This window comes from Micropterus salmoides, unplaced genomic scaffold (assembly GCF_014851395.1).
Source record: "Micropterus salmoides isolate LMB-PRFRI ecotype aquatic unplaced genomic scaffold, ASM1485139v1 Ms_hic_scaffold_20, whole genome shotgun sequence".
In the NCBI taxonomy this organism is placed as follows: Eukaryota; Metazoa; Chordata; class Actinopteri; order Centrarchiformes; family Centrarchidae; genus Micropterus; species Micropterus salmoides.
This window is the reverse complement of record NW_024041151.1, coordinates 2,496,363-2,519,577: the sequence shown is the minus strand read 5'-3', so window position 1 is coordinate 2,519,577 and position 23,215 is coordinate 2,496,363. Positions and strand designations below refer to the sequence as shown.

Here is a 23,215-nt window from a genome sequence, read left to right as displayed (position 1 = left end):
TTTTTCTTTTTTAATACATTTGCAAAAATTTCTACATTTCTGTTTTTTTCTGTCAAGATGGGGTGCTGAGTGTACATTACTGAGAAATAAAATGAACTTTTTTGATTTTTGGAAAATGGCTGCAATGAAACAAAGAGTGAAAAATTTAAAGGGGTCTGAATACTTTCCGTACCCACTGTATATTCAGTATTTGTTTTTCCAACATTGTTATGAAGCTAAATGATGCTCATGCTGACTGAATAGTTTAAAGTGAAGAAGCTTTGATTTTATGACTCCACTATTGCTAAAAGAAATGTTGTAGATGTCTTTTGTTCACATTTCCCCAAAGTTCATGCTGACATATTTGGCATCTTTGGAAACTTTGGGATCTTGAGTGGAATCTTAAATCAGCTTCTGTGTTTTTTTCTTTGTGTTTGGCTGCACAACATGAGTTTGTATAGATGGAGCCACTGGTGGAGCTGCAGGGTTAAAGAGGTGAAGTCACTACATCTTTATTGAAGTAGCAGCACGTTGTCATTAATATTAATGAGAGCTCTTTTTACCTTTTTGTATTTTACAGTTTGAACCTGCATCCTGTTGGGTTCAGGTGTTTGGAGTTTCCATTTTCTAAACTTCTACTTTCTAAACCTTCTTCAGCTCTGGACAGATTATTAAACACTGAATGATTTCAAGCAGGAACATTGTCTTCTAAAGTTACATCATTTATTCTTTATTCAGATTGAGGGGCTGCAGTTTGTCAGAGATCAGCTGTGCTTCTCTGGCCTCAGCTCTGAAGTCCAACCCCTCCCATCTGAGAGAGCTGGACCTGAGTGAGAACGAGCTGCAGGATTCAGGAGTGAAGCTGCTGTCTGATCTTGTGGAGAGTCCACACTGCAGACTGGAGACTCTGAGGTCAGTAGAGGGTTGGAGTCAGTCCATGCTGGTTTCAGCAGTATTGTACTGAACACAGTTAGTATCAAAGCAGAGATCCAGAATTTCCTGTAAACCTCCAACCTTCTCAGCGGCTGCTTTCCTAAGTGTCTTCTGTCCAATCCTGAAGCCTGTCACCATTCTCCTCTCACAACTTCAGAGAGAGAACAGGCAGCCAATCAGATCAGCCAGAAGCTTGTTGTGATCATGTGTTTGAGTCGACTGTTGTTGTTGTGTTCATGTCTCCAGGAAATAAAGCTGGATCCCAGCTGACAGCATCACAAGATGTATAGAGACAGTGGTCCTCATTCATCAAACTGTCGTACCATCAAATCTGATCTCAAAGTGTTTGTTCTCTCATTTCAACACTAAACTTCTGATCAGTTCATCTTTGTCACAGCTCTGAGATCAGTCTGACTGAAGCCTGCAGATCACTGGCTCTTATTTCAGAGAACCATCATTACATTTAGTAACCATGTGGTCTTTCTTCAGAGCAGAACCTCTGCTGAAGTCCAGTAACCACAGCTGATGTTTAGCTGTTCAGTCTTTGTATGAACATGTAGGACCTTTAACATCATATATATATCTGTCCATGTGTCTTTAGTTTGGTCCAAATTTTATTTTAAATTTAAATTTTTATTACAGAAGCACCCTAACTTCGTAAAATTAACTCTTCTAACTTTGAGATAACTGATGTGTTGCGATTTGATGACAAAACGCTCATTAGTAGATACAGGCTACCCCGAGCGATGATCGGTTAGTCGAGCAACTACGACCAGTGTTGGAAATGCCGAGCCAAAGTGAAGTGGCTGACATATAGTATCACAGCCCGCTATGTCACGCAATTTAACAGAGGTGGCAACAGCAATTAGCAATTTGGCTGATCGGTACATACAATTTCCAAGATGAGATGAACTCACTGCAATCAAGGCTGCTTTGTACCACAAGTATCAGATGCCTGGTGTAATTGGACTGGTTGATGGGTCTTTGTTTCCCATCAAAGCCCCCAGTGGGGAGGATGAGTCAACATGTGTGTGCCGCAAAGGATACCATGCTATCAACATCCAAACCATAGGGGATCGTAACATGATGATTAGGCATTTGATAGCGCAGTGGCCCGGCTCAACTCACGATGCTTTCATCTTCAACACAAGGCAAGCAATATTTCAGGGCCATCCTGACTAAACAATACAACTTACAAACCTTATCTCCGTCATTGCAGCACCATCTAGTGGACCTTAGCAGCCTAAATATAAAGTTATTCAAATCAGGGACAATTTGCTTCATAAGTCCTATGAAGTCTCCTGAAACAGCACCACAACACAGCTTTACAATATTTTTAATCTCTTTGTTCAAAAATAAGGAATAGGGGGGATTCATTTTGGCAACATTTTAAAATTGTGATTATTAGTTAGTTAGGCCTACTAGTTAAGCTAAGTAGCTTATGTGAGCCCTTTTTCAGCAATTCCCTGCACTCAAATAAATAGACCTACATTCACAACTAAAATTCAGGCCAATACGCATGAAATATAAATTTGCAAGGAATAATTTTGTTTCATCCATCCTTCTAGCTTTGTTTTATTTCTAACACTTAAGCATGTCTGCAGTGACATCAGTGCTTATGTGGAGGAAAGAGGCCAGAGTGGCTGGCTGCTTGGTGACTCTGGGTATCCCTTAAAGTCATTCCTAATGACACCAGTGGGAAACCAACGCACAGCAGCAGATATGTGGTAATTTATAAACATCTTTGTGTCATCTAAATAGTAGGACTACTATAATTTTGTTGGTAGACCGCTATCAATTTATTTTTTATCTATTAGGTAAAACAGGTTCACAGAAAATGCAGGGCGAGACAGGAGCGTCTGTTTGGATTCTGGAAGAGCAGGTATTAGCCGTTCAATGTTATTGAACTGACAGGAGGCTAAACATCTCAAATGGGCTTAATTTTGTAAATATTGTTGAGATATCAGATGGAGATGCCATGACACAAGTGGAGGTTACCTCCAGTATTCACCAGAGAAAGTGCTCTTATTCATCAAAGCCACAGCAGTGCTTCACAACCTATGTAGATTGGCAAACCTCCCGGACCCTGAGATAGACGCAGACCCAGCAGAAGCGATGAAGCTGAAGAAATGCAGCTAATCCAGGATTTCTTTGCAAGACAACAAGATAAATATACGGAAGGATAGCAGATAAACTAATTTATTGTAGATTCACAACATAGATCTGTTATAAATAAATACTATACTAGGCATATATTAAATACATTTTTAAAAAATGGCTTGCTTATATTTCGCTATTGCACTTTTTGCACAGCAGTTTTACTCTGCACTTCTCTAGTGTGAACTTCTCCTTGAACAGCTCCAGCTTCTCCTTTTCTATCTCCAGCAAGGCCAGGGTGTCTGACATGCTGGATGGCTTCCATTTTTTTTGCTGCAAAATGAAATTAGATAGTCCAGTTATAATTAGGGTAATATTAAACCTATAAGCATGTTAGCCTAGTTAGTAGGCTAATTATAGATCTTCTAGCCTAGTTATTATTAGTTGAACTTACCAGGGGGTGTTGTCAGTGTGACCACAGCTGATGATTGAGGACTGCTCTGCTCCTCCAAAACCACATCTTCGTCATTTAGGTCAGACAGCTGGATATCTATGTGGGCAAACACCGCACTGTCCACTCCTAGGCCAACTTCATACCTAGCAGGAATGCCTGTATGAATATGCAACGTTATAAAGGCTGAGACTATGTGACACTAGATAATGTATTTTATAGGCTGATGATGTAGGCAATTTAGTATCAAAAGTATCGCAATGCAAGTATACGATAGATCGCTTCGGACAAGAAAACAAAAAACAAAACAGCCGTTATTACCTTCTTAATTAACTTTCCCGAGGTGACCCACAATATGGGTTTCTGCTGGGGTCAGCGAGGGAGCACAGGAGGAGCCACCACCGGTCTTCTGCTCTCTGGACACAAGAGCTGCCTTCCTCTTCGTATCACTAGTCATTTTCTTTCTGACAGCTTCAACGCTCCGCTGGATGCCGGATACGGTGGAGACTGTGTCCGCTGTCTTAGCCCACTCTTTCTTTTATCTCCCGAGTTAGCGTTGATGTAAATTTCCCAAAAAGAATATCTTTTGATTACTCGACAGAGCTTACCAACACCTCTAACTCATCTGACTTGAAGTTAAATGATCTTGGTTGTTTTTGCTCCATTTTCAATGTTTGTTTCAGTCAAAAAACAGCGATTAAAAGCCGTGTAGCTCAGCGAGATGAGAAAAGTGTCATCGGTTGCTAGGTAACAGACATAAAAGTTGATAACCGATGTTTTATAAAGTGTTTAAGATTTCCTAACCTGAGATAAGATAGGATAAGTCCGTTAGGATTTGCTTCTATGATACCAAATTGTGTATCTGTATATTGTCTATCTTAGATTCTTCCTGTCTCAACTTAAAACTTAAGACAGGAACTTTCTGTAATACGGCCCCTGATGGCCAAAGTCTCTGCAGGTCTCAGTGTGTTAATACGTTAACATGAGAGCTGAAAGGAAGCTGGCTACGCTACACAGCCGCTCCACTTCTGGTCTGAACAGGACTGAAGTCTCTGCTGGTCTTTATACTGGATGTGCTGCATCACTGACTGACAGCTGATGAAGGGAGTCTCTGTAAACTCTGATTTATGACTTCTGCTGTCTGTCTTCTTCTCTCATCAGCTGGGTGTCGTGGTGAGAAAGGTGGTGTTGAGAGAGGATCAGCTGTGTCCTGATGATCCAGAGAGGTTGAAGCAGCAGCATCAGCTTGTGTGTGGAGAGGCTCTGACTGGGCCATGTTACTGGGAGGTAGAGTGGAGAGGAGAGCTTCATCCAGCAGTGACTGACAGAGGAATCCCAACAGTGCTGCAGTCTGAACTGCTCTGAGATCAGCTCCACTGTCAGACGCAAAGTCAAGTCCACCATCCTCCCTGTGTGTTCCTCTGGATGTGACAGAGTATCATCAGTGGATCTGGACTGCTCTGCTGCTGCTCTGTTCTTCTACACAGTCTCTGCAGACATCTACTTCCTGTCCTGGGAGAGAAATCCCTCCTCTGTGTCTCTTCCTGTTTGGGGGTTTGAGGTTATAAGGACAGGGTGTCGTATGCTGTACAGATTGTAAGTCCCCTTCAGGCAAATAGTTAATTATGATTCTATATATATATAAATTGACTTGACTTGATGAATATTAAGTTGATGTGAACGCTTTATTTTGGACTGACTTCATTTTCCTAAATTGAAGTGTAATTATAATTTAGTTAACCAAACGATTATCTTTGTGTTGACTTTGGCCCCATTCAATGTTTAATGTCTCTAAATAAAGCATTCACATTGGTCTTCTGTCATTGAGGTTTTCTCACAGGCCTTTCAGGACCCTGATGTGACTGAGACCCTTAGTGTTGTCCCTCCAGTCACCAGCAGACACGTTACCTTTCAAAATTGTAAAGTTATTATGGTCCCTCTCTCAACTCCAACCACAAGGTGGACCATAAAAATGGTTCCAGCCCACCAGATACGCTGTCAGCCATGTCCAAGACATAAAATCAGCCTTTGAGCTCTTCATAACACCACCAATCAAAAAGAATATGACTGAGATGACCAACTCATTTTGGCAGGAGTGTACTACTAAAAAGGCAAAGCAAAGTTCACTCACACTTTCTGCTCATGGTGTGCACAGTTGTGCAGACTGGACTGTAGGAAAAATAATATGCCGTTTTTATTCTGTCAGACTCACTTTGGTGACTATGTAACTTTGTTTTTTACTGTCTCACATCCATAATCACATAAATGACATTTACAGTAGCATACAGCAGTCCCTGACACAATGCTCAAATTTCCCTTTATTTAGCCGTTTCTTTTGTAAAGAAAGAACTGTTTTCGTTTCTGATGATGTTCTGTTGTAAAAGGAAAAGCCTTCAAAATGTTTGACATTGTGTTACGTGTGTTACCATCCTCGATAACAGGAACTATCTTTCTTTCCAAATGTTACAAATAACAAAAATCTGTACCTTTAAATAATATCCAGCCATTAAAACACCAAACAGATCTTTCTGTTCAATTTTAGGTCAATCAGAGAGATTTCATGGTGATTTGCATATTTTTCTATTGTCGTGTAATAAGTTTTCTGGATGGATAAGAAGGGGAGGGAGAGTGGTTATATTTTATTTAAAGGTCTATTTAGGTAGTCAACAAAGAAATATGAAGTACCTGACACATAAACCTGGTTAATACCTTTAATTATAATCTTTTTCTGGAGGTTTATATTGCTGTGGTCAAATAGATGTTGAGGAGGAGGGTTAAAGAGCTTCTGATGAGTCTTTCATTTAAAAGTGGTGGCTGATGATGACTTTAATAACTAATAACGATGATGATGCTGAAGGCCTGCTTGTGTGCTGGGTTTTAGTGTTTTATTTATTTTTATATTTCATGTATTTTGCGTTCAGTGTTCCTCCAGTCTTTTTTCTTATTGCACTTAAAACACTTAACGTTGAAATGATCAAAAATGAGCCTTAAACAGAGTTGTGATCTCTACATGCAGTTACATCTGAATTTAAATAAAAGCCAAAGAGTATAGTTCCTCAATGTTTTTTATTCCCTTGGTTTTTCTGACTTAACAACTTTAATCATCGAAAATCCATCTCTGAAAACTAAAAGCAGCTCGACTTCTATATTGAGTTCAATCCAAGATGAGAGGAAATGATGGAGCAGCAGCTGACACTGAGCTGGGTTTAGAGAAAACTCCAGATTTAAAGAAATGTTGAAGATCCATCTTGTTTAGACACCAGAACACTTCCAATGTCCCCCCCTGAGCCCTAAGCCCTGAACCCTCACACACTTTACTGATGTCACTTTTCACCTTGACGGCGCTGAAACACGTTGCACACTTTGTATTTTATGCTTTTGCCTAATTTTTAAGTCCTGCAGGCTCTCAGTGGAGGAGAGGGAAATGCCATGCAATGCAATGACTTGCAGTAAACTGAGTGCTGCCCTGATACACTCATGTACTTGTACTTGCAGTATGTCCTCCAGGCTGAGTACCCAGAAAGCCTGAAGTGTACTTATGAGTTTCTTCAGAGAGTCGTGCTGCATGTGAACGGAGAGACAATGAAACCAGAGATACTGTCCTTAAAAACAGGCTGTAAACTCTGAAAGCAGCACAACAAACACAGATTTGTAGTAAAAATGTCTGCAGACTGGTTGAAACTGTTGGAAACTGTTTACAGCTCCAAGTGTTTTCTTGGTAAAAGAGCTTTGTGTGTTCTTAGTATTGATAAAAGGTTGTACATTTTAAAAGCTCTCCATGAGAAAACCCTTGTTATATTGTGTGCTACATAGATGCTCCATGGAACCACAGTGTTCTGACACAAAGTGGAGACAAGTTTCGTTAGTGTTGATAAAAACAAGCAGCAACAAACAGAAGGAGCCGCTGTTTACAGGTTTAAAGAGTAACTTTTCTTTAGTGTCACAGCCATATGTAGACGCTGAGCTGTTCCAGCCATGACTGTGTCCTTTACATCCCTCACTGATCTGTCATGAAGGCTGTCGCAGTCTGTGCAATAAAAAGACACTTTAGAACAATATAACCCAGCGCTACATGAAACCATCGGACAGGTTGCTGCTGGGAGTGAGTCCTACCTCCTGGATGATGTTGGATGTTTCAGGTCCACAGAAATCCTCTGAAATCAGGCGGATGTATTTTATGGATTAGCAGTGACAGCTGGAGGCTCCGGTTAGTCCTGAAGAAAAGAAGTCTGGACTTTCACAACTCTTTTGAGAACTTTTGCTCCAAGTCCAGCCTCATTTTTCTTCTGTTTCCAGAGTCTTTGTCCTCATCAAAACAAAGATGGCAGCTCCTTACTCAATGTGGAAGACATGAACCAAGATCAGAAAGTTATTTCTCTGTTAATGTTCCCGTCTGTTTCTTTCCACACACAGAAACATGTTTACTTGTTTGTTTTAATTTTAAAGGTAAAGTTTTCACTTCAAAAAGTCCTCACATTCACACGTTTTTGATTTTGAGTTCCTCCTATGCTGATGACTGATTCAGACTACTGTACATGAAGTATAATTCATCTGCAGTTGTTCACATTGTATGATGAAAACAGCCAGTTTAGGGGAGTATTTCCTAATTTCATTGACCTACTTGCACTAATGCAAATGTTTACTGAACAATGTGAGTTCATTGCTGCCTAAACAATGTCAGCACTGTGCTGTGTTATTGTCGCATTGAATGAAGACACGCAATAAAATATAGCGCACCAAAGCTTCGGCCTGTTCCATTATCCAACTTGTAAAATGGAAATTGAACAAGAAAGTGAAAACCGGAAACAGAGACCAAAATAAAATGTCCGAGTTTTTAACTGTCATTTAAGGATAGTTAAACTCAATAAATAAACAAATAGTGTAGCCTAAATATTGAACATAATTCATACTTGTTGTATTTCTTCCACACATTATTACTTTAGAGTGCTGATTTATTTGTATAACTTATAAATCAATTTATTTATTTGAAAAAGGCTGCTTAGGCTAATCTGTTACTTTGGATGAACGTTACAGGCTACTCTCAAACTCTTAATAGTGACTACTAAGGTTTAAGGAATAGGGCGGGGCAGGGTGATTGGAGCCAGTGGTGAAGTTGAGCCTCCCCTTGTTGTAAAAAAAAAGTTTTACCGTTCAAAGTGATTTTTTCATGTTCAGTGAGTCCTGATTCTTGTGTCTGAACAATTACAGACAGGCTTGAGAAAATCTTACGCATGTGTTAGTGCTTTAGGAAGTTACAATATGAGGCCATACTGTTAGCATGACGCTACACTTAAACTGCTGGATGACACAATTTTGTTAAAATGGCAGGTTGGGGTCTGGGAGAAATTCAGCCAGATATTTTACTTTGCATTCTAATGCATCACTGAAATGATGTGACATTATGCATTTCTGTCCAGAAACCATCATGTCATGCTTCTATAAATGGAAAACAGACAGGCTTCAACTCTTCTTGTGGATTTGAATCAACATGGAGACATAGCTGCAATGTTTCACTGATTAAATGTTGTTGAGTTTGCATCGTGAAATGACATTGATGTCCCGGACCCCCATGTGGCTCACACTTACCCCTCATTGGGGGCAACTTGAGCCAAGAGTCCACTTTTTTTGGAAAGCCATATTTAGAAAACAGTTTATTTTATATCCAAATTGATTTTTCCCAGGGAAGCACCACATCCTGAAATATACGTACATATATTTTAGTCGGAGACGTTACTATCATTTCCTAATTTTAAAGACACCACAAGAAAAAACTGGCTCAAATTCAGTAATTTGCATAAATACAGAAACATTAGGTAGACTGGGTCGGCCCTTTCCTGACACCTCATGAAGTTTTGTAATCAGAAGGTCACTACATTGTGAGGTTATAAATTGATGTTTTAGATTTAATAGATGATTTTGCTCGGGTTCACTCGTGTACAAAGGGGTTAGGGCCGTGTTCTTCAGGGAGAAATGTCTGTGTTCCACTGACAACATGACTTCTTAAACCAACAACTGATGCATGTTACTGTGCACACTGCGGTAAAGTTTGTTGAATATCCAACTTAAAACTGACAATCACTCATGGATCCAGCTGCACTTTCAGTTTCACCCAGGCCCCGTTCACACTACGTTTTAAATACGATCTCCGTCATCAGTAGGGTTTTAGCGTTTTATCAGAGTTGATCTCAGTCTGTCCGGCGACCCGACCCGGATAAGGAGATGAAGATGGATGGATCTCCATCTGTAGTAACCGACTGAAATCGCACATCTAGTGGCCCTTCATGTACACTGTGCATGTGCGTGCCGGTGTAAACATGAAACAGATGGTCTATTCTGTAGTTACAGATGATTTGGCGAAAGAATAAAGAAATACAGACAAAGAATCAGACCAGGGGCCATTTTACAGAAAGTTCCTATCTTAAGTCTTCAGATAGGAAGAGTCTAAGAAAGGATTTTCCCCTGTTTGGTAGGTTATTACAGCAAAGCAAATCCTAACTAACTTTAGGAATCCTATCTTATCTCTAAATAGTCTAGCCTAAACATACACTGAAAATGGAGCAGAAACATCAACTATCATTGAACTTCAAGTCAGATGACGTAGAGGTGTTTGTAACCTCTGTCGAGAAATCCAAATCCACATAACGCTTAACTGGCGAGATTCTTTTTGCACGGACCAATAACGAGCTTGGACTGTTACTGAATCTAACACGGGAGGACAAAGACACTGTGGCTGCGGAAACAGAGTCGCTGCAAAGTAAACTGCGACATGCACAGTGTTGGCTGTAAGTGTTATTTGCACGATACAAAACATTTTAATATAATACCAAATTGAAAACTATCAGCAGCATCGTTTTTCTGCTTTGCATGACTTATGAGACCCAATCAGAGAGCCAAACGCGGGCGTCTCCGTTTTCGTCCATCTTCAAACTTCACGTTTTAGTCTGGACGGGAGGTGCAAAATCAGCATAAGGTTCCGTTTTAATAGGAAAACGCAGTAGTGTGGACGGGGCCGCTGGCAGTATCAGTGAGGTCAGCTCACCTTAGGGGCCGTCAATAAATCACTATTGTTGTAATAGTGTTCTGGGAAAATTGTCATTTTTACATCACCAATAACTATTTATGTGAACGTATTAGAGCTAAAACAATTATTCCACAAGTTGATCAACAAAAAAATACCAATTATTTTAATAAGTCATTAAATGAAAAAGGCAAAAATACCAAATATTCTCTTGTTTCAACCTTCTAAAAGGACACAGATGAATCCATCAATTAATAATAAATTATTTACATAGCGCTTTTCTAAATACTCCGATGCTTGTTTTTGTAAGAAAGTAACTGGCAGATTATTCAATGATGACAAAAATCAGTTGCAGCCTTATTTTATACACAGATGCTTCACAGGAGAAGTTGTTGACAAATACATTAATACACATGAAAGTACTCTGCATTATGTACTGCGTATACTACTTATTAATGCTCAGGAGTAGAGTTTCACCCACAGACACTCTTCATGTAGCCTACTTGTGTGGTACTGGTAATAAACAACACAGCGCTGCGTGGTACTTCAGCCGGTTTATTTGTATTTGGTACTTCATGTTGCTCCGTGAGAGGCTGGAACCAGCTACATATAAAACCCTGTGTGCTCTCACAGTGAGTCATGCACAACATCCACTGGAAATAAAGTCAAAGCTCGAGTCCACATACAAAAATAAAGATATTATTTACATCTCCCTCCAAACACACGTCGACTTTAACAGTGAAAAACATCCAGAATGAAACAAAGACCTTTTGCTTGAAACAGTCTGATGAAATGAAACTCTGTGGTCGGGGTCGGGGGAGACGGTGTCGATAAATATCTGTACAGATCCCGCCGACCTCCTCGGATTAACAAGCTCGCCAGTTAACGTCACGCCGTCTCCTGCTGAACCCGACCTCTGAGCAGGAAGAGGCTTTTCTGACTGCTGCCGTCGCGTTAACGCCGGTTTCACACGCAACGCGGTGCGATTTCCTGCCGGGCGACACACGGGACGCGCTGGAGGCAACGTGAAGTGCGCCACCATGTGGAGCATCACAGGCGACGCTCCCTGGTGTGAGCTGAAATCTCAACTTTTTACTCATAATGTTTTGGATTAAAAATCTTCACTCGCGCTTCTCATCTGTTGTGTTAGGACGACTTCATGTTTATACAGATGGGACGACAAAATAAGCGAGGAAGATGAACTACCAGGTAAGCTCAGAAAATATGTCTGTTACTCGATTACAGCTGCTATGAAACAAATAGCCCTGATTGATCCAAACTCCATTCAGAAAACAGGCATTTTAAAAGTTGTTAGTTTGTCATGTTGACCAGTCCAGACAAAGCATGACTTCATATTTTTAACAAATCGGCATCATGATGTCGTTAATTCAGCTTCATTTTGATCCGTTTATTGAAACTAAATCACAGCTAAATCATTATTTTGGGTTCACACAGCTGAACTAATGGCTCATTGTGTTTTGTAGCGTTGTCACTCGTCAAACTCACGCAATAAACGCGATGGGAATTTATTAATTTATAATTCTTGTTGTGTGTGAAACCGGCATTATAGAGTTTGGTGTGAACCGCAGACATGATGGAGCTGCAGCTGTGTCACTTAGCATCTGACTAGCTTAGCTCTGATTTAGACACCAAACTCTCAGGTTGGTCTGGGAGCTTTAGACGAGCCGGAAGGTGGACCTGGTTTCCTTTGGACCGAGCCAGGCTAGCTGTTTCCCCCTGTTTCCGGTCTTTATGCTAAGCTAAGCTAACCGGCTGCAGCTCACTGTACAGACGTGAAACCAGGTGTGCAGCAGGTTCAGTGACCTCTGGCGGTGCGTTTAAGAACATCCTGTTAGTTCCAGAAAATTTAAAGCTAAGCTAGTGACACAGCGACAGCCCCACACTTCGTTCTGCCTCAACATGTCCTCACAGAGAAATATCTACACCAGCACACAGTCCCGCTCCCTTCAGGGCCGTCCTCAGGTCCAACACGTCAAGATATTGCAGAATACTTCAGTCCTCAGAGTCGTCTCCTGGCCCACATTTGAACAAGTTCCTCAGTAAGTGTTAAAAATTATTCTCCTTTAGAGTCCGTCACCTTTTCAGCTGCTGTTTTTCAGATTTAAAAAGTAGGAGGCAGGAGATTCTGGTGGAGGGTCAGTGAAGGCAGCAGGCCACGCTTGATGCTACGGTGAAGTTTGTGGTCGTCACGCTCCTTAAAAACTGTTCGATGTCTCGTGAGGAGACGTCAGGCGCCAACGTCCTGCAACACAAGAAGGAAACAGCGCATTAAATCTTCAGCGCGACCATTTCGACCGCAGACAAGGATTTGGGAGGCAACGTGAACAACGACGAGTCTGTAAACACGTAGAGAACTTTTCCATTCAAGGACGCGCTAACATCCAAGTTTTTAAAGCTGCTTGATGCATGTAAATAACTTCCAATACCTAAAACATTAACAGGCTGCAGCTAAGAGAAAAAGTTTTAACTGAAACCAGAGTGAGAGAACACGTCACTCTGCTTTTAGCTTCTCTGCACTGGAACTGATTTTAAAGTTCTTTTACTTGTTTTTTAAAGCACCTCATGGTTTAACTCCATTTACAAATAAGAGAAGCTGCAGCTATAGATGTTACTACTTTCATGCTTTTGCTTTTAACTGATGAAACACTCGTCTGCTGCCTTTCTCCTGCTTTAATCTGCGTGCTGCTGTTTGTTTTGATGTGTTACTCGTCTGAATGTATGAAAGACTATTATCGTTATTATATTGTGCACAGTCTATTTGTACATCTGTTTTTATTTTGATCTATTTTATGTAAACTGATTCTGAGTAACAGGAAGCCACAAAGAGGAGGAGGTGGATTTGTTTGGTGCAAAGTTTGGCAGCGACTCTGGAAAAACACGACGTCCTTTAACAAAGTTTTTAAAAACACAAACTAAAAGCCGACACGTTGCTCAGCTGGAGGAAGAACGGCGTGGACTGATCATCAGCTGGCCTCATCCTTTAAACTCAATTTAAAATGATCACTTCTTCGTTCAGACTCTTTAAAGGTCTCCAGACGCCTCCTTGTTTTTGATCTCTTTAATGATCTACTCTCGTGTAATTGTGTTTTTCTTATGTGTTTCTTTTATATTTAAAGTACAGGAGTTTAAGTCAGATGTCAGTTTCTCTTCATCTTGTATATCACGTGTTTGTAGCAGGACAAGAGATAAAGCAGTGAAATAAGAAGAAGTGTGGCTGCAGGTTAGAGTACGTACGTGTGAAGCAGGGATCCGGTCAGCTGCCTTCAGCTGGGGGGGGCGGGGGTGAAGCAGGCTGATGAGGGAGGCGTGGACAGTCACAGGTGGAGGTGCAGGCTCTGGTGGTGCAGCGGCGAGACGAGCCGGCCCTCGGATCACTTGAGACAGGGGCTGAGCGCGGTGGGCGTCGGGGGGTAAACCAGGGCCACGTTGACCCGCTCCGAGCCGTTCTTTGGGCAGATGACCTCGGTCAGACCGTCGGGCCGCGGCTGGCTCAGCAGCTCACCTGCAACACAACGCGGACACGTCAGACACGCCTCCAGGTTCTGGAGCACACTGGACCCAGATCTGTTGTCTAGCTCACTCCCTGAAATGCCTTCATGGTTTTGAATTCTGTGAAGCACCTTGGAACCAGAAATAAAAGTTTACTGGCTCTTTATTTCATCATTTACCGGCTGTGACAGGCCCCAGCAGCAGTGCATTGTGGGAAACAGTCCAGTTCACACTCAGCCTGCTGACTGGAAGGAGAGCACGGGCTCAGACCTGGTTCAGACCTGGTTCAGAGCTGGTGAACATGTTGCATAAATCCACCAGATGTCAGCGACTCTCCACTGACCGACTGAGTCTCACCACACAGAGTCCAGCAGGGGGCGCTGAGTCCTGGTATCAAAGCAGATCTGAGGTCAGATCTGTGTGTCCGCGGGGGCCACAGTCTATAGTGGGGACGGGTATTTTGAGTTGTAGCTGGTGGTTAAACAAGTCAAAGAGGAAAGGGACACCACTAACACCCTGAACTCTGTCTTCCAGGCTGCTAACCAAATACTCAGGTTACAGCTCAGGTTTGATCCTGAACAACTTAGGGAGTTAAAACAGTTTTTGAGTCTCAGTCTGCAGAAACAAAAAACCTGAGTCCTATTTTGTTGAGAAATTACTGTAATACAAGGATTAATTTGGATCTTGCATCTTAAAACTATTAGAATTTCAGAATAAAGAATTTCTAAAACAAACAAACGTTTCTGAGCCTTTAATCTCTCAGTCTGCTTCTGCTGCTCACAGCAAACTTTTGCATCATATTTTTTCAGATGCACATTCTGTGTAGCAAACACACACAATGAGTTTTTGTTTGTTTGTTAAAATAATTTCCTGCTTGAAAATGTAGAAAACTTTTATTGTTCACGTAGTGGGAAAACATTTTATCCTCACCACAAAGACAAAATCACCAAACAACATGATTGAAGAAGCTGAGCTGATAACGCCCCCCTGCCCTCGCTGATATTCTGCCCTGAGAAGGTTTAGGATGAAGCCTGAAGCCTGAATTCAGGGCACAGAGCTGCCGCAGCTGTCTGATTCCCGTGTGACCTGCCAGCCATTGTTCCTGTCCGTGTCTCTGTGTTCACGACGTCCGAGTTTGTGAGACTGAACACCGAGAGCAAACATCCACTGACTTCCTGAGTGACCCCTCACAGAGTCAGCTGACCCCTCAGAAAAACAAACACATCAGACCTATTTTCTTCATCACTCCCTCCTCATCACATAATGAGGGTTAAAGCCAGCTTAATGCCTCCATCCAGCCTTCTCTCAGTGCCCCCCCCCCCCCCAGTTTAACGAGAAGGCGGCAGAAGCTCGGTCCGCTTGGGAACCGCAGTGTCGCCGGTTCAAGTCCAACACGGACCTCTGCCGAAGGGGCCCCTCAGTGAGGCCCCGGGCGCTGCACAGCGGCTGCACACTGCTCCTCGTTAGGCAACATGTTCACATCCCAACTCGTCACAAATGGGCGCTTGGCGTGGCTTTTTAACGGCGTTTGAAGCCCTGTGAAGTCAGCAAGAATAAAGATTTAATGTCTGGTTGGACTTTCAAAATAAAACTAGCGGTTAACGTCGTGAAACGTCGCAGGTTTAGGAAATGATCGCGGTTGAGGTTAAAATAACTACGTTAGTTACACAGGACTAAAATGACTTAAGTCAAGTTCTGCTACTAACGTAAAGTAGGTGATCGGAGGGGGCGGGGCACGACCTAACAGTTTACGTAGCCGCGCAGGGTCGAGCGGGTTGTGTTTCAGGTCAGTTTATCAAAGAGAGATTGGACAAGGCACAGCGGGATACATCGAGGTAAAGTAAATCTATTTCCAAACATCCGCCTCTTCATCAGCTCATGATGGACGAGTGGATCTGTCATATATAGATCAGCCATCTCTCAGTTCCTTTTTTGGACCACACACATTTGTTTCTTCTATATTTAAATTGCAATGCATGTTTTGTTATTGTGCAAATAAACTTTTCTCAGTTAATATTTATTGTTTCTGTTTTTCGTCCCCAGCGTCCCCAGCGTCCCCAGCGTCCCCGGCGTCCCCGGTGTGAATGACACCTGTGCTTCTGAGATGTGATAAAGAACTACATTTCATTTAAAAGGCAGCATCAGGAAATGACACACAGTGAAGTCACAGGTGATCCTTTATGATTCAGAGGCCGGTCTGTCACCACGTGGCAGGAAACACCTGGACAAACACATCCTCTCTGACACTGAAACAGTTTCTAATAAACTGTCCTGGAGGTTTTGGGCGGTGGGATTATCACAGCCAGCAGCCAGCAGCAGGATTTCGTCTCTGCTGAGCCACTCAAATAACTGGATCGTGTTTCTCAGCAGCACGGAGACGGTCCTGACCACCGAGAGCTCGGCGTGATTCTGCAGCGCCTGGATTACACTAAATACCTCTTTTTCAGGGCATCAGTCTGATCTGGGATCATCTGCCGCACACAGACTGACCTGCTTTTACTGTCCAGTATCTCATATCTTCACCTGCTGTGGGAAAATAAAACCATGTGAGAGCAGGAAGGTCCAGCTTCTAAAGACAGGGACACAAATCCCACCGAGCTAATGACGAGCGTAGAGTCACATCAGGTGCGTTTACCTTCAGCCTCTGCAGACCTGATGATCAGAGCGGATCAACAAAGAGTCTCCAGAATAATTCTTCAAGGCCAAAGCTAGTGTGATCTCAGATTAACAGGCACATGAGCCACGTTTGTTTTGTTCTGTCAACAACAAAGAGACAACTTAACATAAGCTAGCTAACAAGTTAGCTAAAGTTTTACTTATTTAACATGATTATTAATATTTTATTTATAATTATTTATCATTAAAATTCTCTCATATACTCTAAAATACTGAACATTTTCCACACTCTTATTTAGATTATTAATAAAAATCTTTCTGTTATCATTTCTATTCTTTTATGCTTTGACACAACTGTGACGCAAGAATTTCCCCTCGGGGATCAATAAAGTGTTTATGATCCCAAACCAACATGTGCAGTTGTTTATTCAAGACCTAAATGAGCCAGTAGCTGTTTAGCCTCCAGCTGACCCTGTGCTACAAGCTACAGTCTCTAACAGTGAGTGCACCCCTCACATTCCTGTAAATATCTGTAAATATCTTCTCATGTGACGACATTGAAGAAATGACTCTTTGCTCCAGTGTAAAGTAGTGAGTGTCCAGCTTGTATAACAGTGTAAATCTGCTGTCCCCTCAAAATAACACATCACACAGCCGTTAATGTCTAAACCGCTGGACGTCTGGCTGGACTTAGGGGTGTCCTCACTTTTGCTGCCAGCGGTTTAGACATTAATGGCTGTGTGACGGGTTATTTTGAACGTCTGTATTGCACATCTTCTTTGTCAGTATTTTGAATATGGAGAAACATTATGTGGATCTTATGTGATTATCTACATGTGGAATTTAGGTTTCCATCCACCACGACCTCCTCCCTCTGTGGACTTTGTGTCTCTACAGCGTCACCTGACTTCCTCCTTTTGGGGTTACACCCAAACTTAACGGCTCGTCTCAAAGACCGGAGCTACTGAAGTGTTGACTCACAGTGAGATTCATCGATCTGTTCATGTGAAAGCCTCTTTAACAGGGCGGGACTTAAAAACCTGTCCAGTAAGAAGACAAATACTGAAGTGTGCTGAATGTTCGTCTGTACCTGCGATCCTAAGACATCAGTAAAGCCTCACGATCCTGTCAGTGTGTCGCTCAGTCCAGCAGAGCTGGTTGTTACAGATGAAGCAGGAGAGTCATGGCGTGAGAAACGTCCAACGCTGAACGCTGCCGTGTTTGCTCCCTGCTAAACTAACAAGATAAGAAGCAGCTTTGTTTCTAATGGAATAAACCACAGCAGCATTAGACGCCGCTCACACGCCCGGCTTTCTGCTCCAGCAGCACTTAAACCATTAGGAGCATCGATCCGTCTCTGCTGGACTGGAGCCAGATACGCTCAGAGCCGCCCTCAGAGCTACAGACACTGGTTTGGTTTCTAGCTGCATATTTTAACCTAATTTCAAGATACTCGGGTAAAAGAAAATGCAAATTAAATCACATTTGCACCCACTACTGTTGTGTAAATATTAGGAGCTGGTTCCTCAAGATAAACAGCTAGAGGAGAAGATTCTGCAGTGGCTGCTGTTAAACCACCACAGAAGAAGAAGACACGGCGAGGAGAGGTCATTAAAAGACAAAAAACATTTTATCATGTGTCATGTAATGTGGGGAACCGGTCTTGGTCTTGGTTTGGGCGGTAGTGGCAACAACATTACGGCGACATGCACAGTGAAGTGTGGAAGTGTTACTTACACAGCGCAGAATACAACAAATAAATACAATAAAAACAACAAACCTAAAACTGTCAGCAGCATCGTGACTGGTAAGAGCCAATCAGGAAGCCAAACATGTTCACGTGTCGGCATTAACACGCTGCCTCGGAGTTTAAAACCAAAACGGGCCCTGCGGCGTTTCCAGACTTCAGTGTTTTAGGTGTTCAGATTCGCTGCAGATTTAGTCTGTAAGGGAGGGAAAGTTCTAACGTGAAACCTACTCGTGTGGATGGAGCCTCTGCGTGGGCGTCTCCCGCCGTCGCCATCTGGCCAGTGACCCACCTGTCACTCAAAGCAGCCACGTTCTTAATTACACAGAACTTTGAGCCTTAATATAAATGAAACAGCTGAGTTTTATTAAACTTCACCCCGACTCCCTCGTCGGCTTCATTTTTCAGCCACTTGGTGAAAACGAACTCTTTTCCTGTCGGCAGATGTTCTGCTGCTGGAAATCAGATGTGTTTTTCATCAGTGGAAGCAGCTGACGGCTCAAACCTCCAGCTGTGCGTCCTGAATTAGGTCAAAGCCTGATGGCTCCTCCTCCTCCTGACTGTGACTGAGAGGAGTGTCACAGTAACCTGACATCAAGGAGCAGGAATGTGCCCCCCCCCCTCCTCAAACACCAGCAGCAGGTACGAGCAGAGGAGTCATTTACATTCCTGCTCAGCTCGGCTGAACTCCCTCCTCTCCGCCTGACCGCCTCTCACCCACGGCCATAAAAGGGCCGAGCCACTTCTCCGTCTCCAGGAAACTCCCACTGGGATGTTTGGAAAGAATCTGTAGAAGTCTGCTCCATTCACAACCTGTTTCCAAACAGCTCAGACATCCCACCTCACTTCCTGGTCTATTGTGAGGCTCAGATGTGAGCTTCCAGGGTTGTTGGGCACAAGCCAACCAGGCTCGTAGGTTTACACTGCTAACGTCTTATTTAGGCTAAAAAGTGCAGATTATTATACAAAAATTAATCTGCAACTCTTTTCGTAAAAGTGTTGATGCTCCAGCTTTTCAAATGTCTCAAAACAAGACATCTGAAACTAGGGCTGGGTGATATGTCCTAAACTGTTAATCAGTCGATATCGATAAATATCAGGATAAATGTCAAATCATTATTTCTTTCAGGTTTAAAGGCTGATTTTTGAAACCAGACGGTCACTTCTGCAAATCTGTTTTCAACAACAATAGATAAGTAAAATTAAATAAAATCTGTTTTCAGTCTCTTTTTCCTCAACAAAATAAATATCTTAACGTTTGTGATTTAAAAGAATTAAATCAAACATTTGATATTTTGTTAACAAGGAAAGTTTTGTGATTATGTGTGATTACTGTTTCGCTATTTGAAAGATAAAATAATTGCCGTCATGAACCGGCCTCTGCAGTGTTTTGGTGTCTTAAACAAATTCAAAACCTGGATCGAACTTTACTGTAAAATGTCCCTCTGCAGACGGCCTACATATCCGGGTCGCTACTCTTTGAGAGCCATATTCAAGGATCCTCATCAAACCTGCGTGTTTCTCTTGTTCGTGTTAATCTGGAGTTTAAAACGCCTTTTTTTCTCTGGGGACTTTAAGCACAACAGAGACGGAGATTTTTAACCACTGGGAACAGAAACAATAAAAAGGTCTTCCTCCTCCCTGCGTCACACTTTGTGTTTAAATATTTACAGTCTTCACCCTAAAATAGAAACCTGTCCCTGTAGCGCCGAGCAGAGCAGCGTCAGGCTCTCCGGCTCCTTACTGATGGGGGAGGATCCTGACTCTCCTTTCACTCTGACCTGGGACCTAAATCTGCTCACACGCTGAGCGAGACGCAAACCGGGTCAGACGGAGGACCGGGTCCAGAACAAAGGATCATATGTGAGCTGAAATCAGCTTATGTCACACTGAGGAGCTTTCAGGGAACAATCAGGTCTAATCCACCTCAGCCGACCCTTCGCGTGACGACTGGCCCACTGAGAGCCCCGCTCCTGTAAACCTGCTGCTCCCATGGTGCACTGGGCCCCAGTCAGTGCCCAGAGTCGGAGCTCAAACACAAAAACACCAGACACACATTTACATTTATTCATTTAGCTGACGCTTTTATCCAAAGCGACAATTACTATACATGTCAGAGGTCACACGCCTCTGGAGCAACGAGGGGTTAACGCCTTGCTCAGGGACACAATGGTGGATGTCTCACAGTGGGGAAGTGAACCCGGTCTCTCACACCAAAGACATGTGTCTTATTTTATTTATTGTATTTTACTAATTTTATATTAAATTTTCATGCTCTTATCTTTTTTTTGTATTATTCTTTACACTTGTTAAAGCACTTTGTAACTTGTTTTTGAAAAGTGCTCTACAAATAAGGATTATTATTATTATTATTATTATTATCCACTTGACCATCACCACCCGTTTATGTCCTGGTGGCAGGGATCACTGATGTTCTGCATCTTTGCCTGACATTAAGCTTGTTAAAACCAGTTGTTGTTGTTAAAACCTTGAGGACCATTTCCGAACCTTACAGCGTACTTTTTGACAAATGTACCTTTAGGGAACAGAAATGATACCCTTATTTTTTTGTGTTTACACGTAAGAAAGATGAAAACCTGCGGACGCACAAGCAATCTAAACATATTTAAATGATTTCTGTGTGTAAAAGCTGTCCTGGAACACGTATGGTGCCTTTGGCTGATAAAACTGATGCATATCTTGGTCACCCAACTTGAAACATAACAACACAAGGCGTGCCCGACTAAGATATGTAGTGACACAAGCTAAAGCCCCTGTGATCTGTATGTCTTTTAGTTTGCAGGATTTAAAGACCTCTCGAGCTCTTCCCTTCCAAGAAAGTATTAGAAACTGGTGGGGAGCCGGTGTTTGGTTTTGTCTCTAGTGTGTATTAACACTCATCCTAGTGCAGAAACAACAAGACGATTAGGTTATCGATAGGCGATTGATTGGTGACTCTTCTGATACTCTCTTAAGCATGTAAGTCAAACTTGAGTCTTATACCAGTTAAGTCCTTTTTAAGTGCCCCCCCTCCGTTGAATCTGTGCCTCCTGTCTCTAAACACACCAGGTCAGCCACGATCCTGGCTGACCTTTCAAACTGAGCCAGAAACCAGAGCTCACCGCCTCCCAGCTGCTCTACAAATAGTCCTCAGCTCAGGTTGCAGGTGTGCGTACGCTGGCGGAGAAACTGGAGCATTTTGGACATTTAACGAGAGTTTCTTTGTGCTGAGCAGCGTGGCAGGCGGCGAGCAGCGCGAACGAGGAGCAGAGGGCACGAGCAGCTGCTGCACGGCAGACAGAGGCCATTAGGATTAACGCTGCAGTGTGTCGAAACAGAGGATCAACCACGTCACACACTCTGAAGTCAGTCAGCAGACTGTTTCATGCTTCTTACATCGAGTCGGCTCGTGCACACCAACCAGCTGAGGAACCTACTGGTGATCAGCTGTGTGTGGCGTCGCTGCTCGGTGACGTGCAGCAGTCTGAACAACTCGTCTGATCTTTCTCTGCGGTCTGTAGAGGACGATGAGTCCAAACACGACTCCACAGCCGCGCTGGTGACCTGCAGAGGCTGCGATCTGCAACACACCACACCAGGGCTGCAAAAAATATGTCGACTAGTCTCTCCAAAGATCAATGCATCGTTTAATGGTGAAAAATGATCCCATCACAATTTCCCAAAGCCCAAGGTGGCTCCTTTAAATGTATCGTTTTGTCTGACAAACAGTCCTACACCAAATATATTTAGTTTACAGTCACAGAAACCACAAATTAGCCCCATCTGGGAAGCTGAACCAAAGAATCTTGGCAGCTAGCGTAGCTTATTAGCTTCCTGTCACCGTCCAGGTTTACTGAAGCTGCTCTGTCTGCTGGTTTATAGTCAGGAGGACATCATGCTACAACAGTTCGCAAGCCTTTTCTCCTCTTCAGTAATTCTTCATTGAATAAAATGATGAAAAATCCTGAAAACAAACTGCTGGTGGGGTATTCAGTTTAGTGAAAAGTTGTGTCACTGCTGCCTGCAGAAACAGTCGGGCTGAAGACAGGGTGTGTGAGATCTGCTGCTAGATAAAACCAGGATTTGTGAAATGGAGCAGAATGAGCCGGCAGGATGAGGCTCTCAGACTCGGCCTTGGTCGGGATAAAACAGTCCCAGATATCGTGACCAGTCTCTTAAAAACACGGCAAATTAAACTAATCCCTTCTGATCAGCAGCTGTGCTGCCAGAGCACGGGATCCTCAGGAATGTGTGGCCTACATCCGCAGCAGAGGAAACTGGACCAAAAATAACTCTGAGAGCAGAGCCCAGAGACTGAGTCCAGGTACCTGTGTGTCTGAGACGGCTGCCGTCGTCTTGCAGGACCAGAGTGTTGATTTCTGTTTGAGACAAGAAGCTGGCAGGCAGCAGAGATGAGACCCATTTGTGAAGGATTAAGGTTTGAGCTAGGGGCGCTTCAAGGCCAGACAAACATCTGAGGGTTGAAATGCTGATGACTGACGGTCGGCTCATCTAAATTCCAAAGACTCTTCAAAGATTCCAAGTGTTTTACAAGGAAGTGCTCTTTAAACCATCCAACTCACTACAGAAGCAAATCATTATGACTCACTACTAAACAATCATAATGTTTTATGATATGTTACAATGATTTAATTACCCTGACAGCAAAGTCTTGACATAAGGAACAGCCAGCAGTAAGAGCTCTGAAATGTAATCTGAAGCCATGAAAAGCCTTTAAAGGTTATCAATAAAATCTTAAAATCAACCCAAATCAACAGAAACCCAGGTGAAGGTGTGGAGCTGGGTTCTCTGTTCCTGGTATTTTAACAGCTGTGAGGAAACAAACAACTTCTGCAGATTTAAA

General features: G+C 42.7%; 1 long non-coding RNA gene across 2 annotated transcripts; it reads right to left on the bottom strand.

Moving 5' to 3' along the window:
• Nucleotides 1-11,013: 11,013 nt before the first annotated feature.
• LOC119914682 lies at nt 11,014-20,465 on the bottom strand. Of its 2 annotated transcripts, XR_005446813.1 has the most exons (3): nt 17,695-20,465; nt 13,734-14,001; nt 11,014-12,741 (listed from the first exon to the last, which is right to left on the bottom strand). It is a non-coding gene; the product is annotated as an uncharacterized LOC119914682 (long non-coding RNA). The 2 variants fall into 2 exon arrangements; XR_005446812.1 differs by lacking the exon at nt 17,695-20,465 and having other exon boundaries at nt 13,734-14,978.
• Between the last annotated feature and the right edge of the window lie 2,750 nt (nt 20,466-23,215).